Source organism: Arachis duranensis, chromosome 2, assembly GCF_000817695.3.
Source record: "Arachis duranensis cultivar V14167 chromosome 2, aradu.V14167.gnm2.J7QH, whole genome shotgun sequence".
Classification (NCBI taxonomy): domain Eukaryota; kingdom Viridiplantae; phylum Streptophyta; class Magnoliopsida; order Fabales; family Fabaceae; genus Arachis; species Arachis duranensis.
The window spans coordinates 53,661,524-53,662,780 of NC_029773.3; the positions used below are offsets into that span (position 1 = coordinate 53,661,524).

At 41.6% G+C, this 1,257-nt stretch overlaps 1 non-coding gene across 1 annotated transcript; it reads left to right on the forward strand.

Annotated features, from left to right (window-relative positions):
- The first annotated feature begins 340 nt into the window (after positions 1–340).
- On the forward strand, positions 341–448 carry LOC127745160 (small nucleolar RNA R71). The gene has a single exon (XR_008006356.1). It is a non-coding gene; the product is annotated as a small nucleolar RNA R71 (small nucleolar RNA).
- Positions 449–1,257: the final 809 nt, after the last annotated feature.

Sequence of the window (1,257 nt, forward strand, 5' to 3'; positions counted from 1 at the left end):
AAATTCTGCAAATTTTTTGTGGAACTAGTTGTTGGTTTTGCTGCGGTTGAGTTTGCTGAGCTTGTTGATTTAACTGCATTTGCTTCAGCAGGTTGGTCATTTCACAAATGCTTCGATTTAGAGCAGCAGTCTCTATGCCAGAAGATACTTCTGCAACGGCCCTTGAACGGCCTTGCTTCTGTCTGTGGTTCCGAGTAGATTCAGCTAAATCACTGATCAATTGCCAAGCTTCATCAGTGGTCCTGTACTTCTTCATAGACCCATTGCTGGCACTTTCCAATGTGGTCTTATCTTGGGGTCTCATACCTTGTGTGACATAGTTGAGTAGCACGATCTTGTCAATCATGTGGTGGGGGCATGCTTCCAGAATATTATTGAAGCGCTCCCAGTATTCAAAGAGAGTCTCATTGTCATCCTGAACAATTGTAGAGATATCCTTCCTCAGTTTATCAGAAACTTTAGATGGGAAGAATTTCTCCAGGAACTCCTTTCTGAGTGTATCCCAGTTGGATACATTTGCTAGAGGTTGAGTGTAGTACCACTCTCTTGCTTTTCCCTCAAGAGAGAACGGAAAAGCTTTCAGCAGAATTGAAGTTTCATTAGTGCCATCACGCCTGACAGTAGAACAGGCTGCCTGGAAATCTCTCAAGTGCTTGATAGGCTCTTGAGCAGGTAGGCCATGAAACTTCGGCATCAAATTTAGCAGTGCGGTCTTTATTTCAAAATCGGTAGCTACCGCTGGATGATGCGCTTGAAACGGTTGCAGTGTAAAATCAGGAGCTCCTTCCTCCTGAATGGTAATTCTTCTAGCTGCCATGTTTTCTGCACGTAAAACAACCGAATCAGTAGAACGGGGGCTGGTTTCTTCCTCAGATTCACTTTCAAATCCGCCCTCAGAGCGGACTAACATACGCTGTTCTCGCCTTATTCGTGAAATTGTTCTTTCAATTTCAGGATCGAATATTAGCAAGCGCGGATCAGGAAGTGAACGTGTCATTTGACAGAAGAAACACGTAGCTCATAGTAGCAAAATTAAAGAAAATGCAAATAAATAAATTCTAATTAATAAAATAAGCACTCTATTGCAACTCCCCGGCAACGGCGCCAAAAATTGATGGAGTGCAGAAGCTGGTGAATTAAAAATTTATTAAAATGGTTACGTTGCAAGTATAGTTCTTAACTCACTGAAAATCTGCCTATCAATTAGAAATATGTCACTGAAAGTTTAAATTAAAATTACTGGGAGTTTTAAGTCCC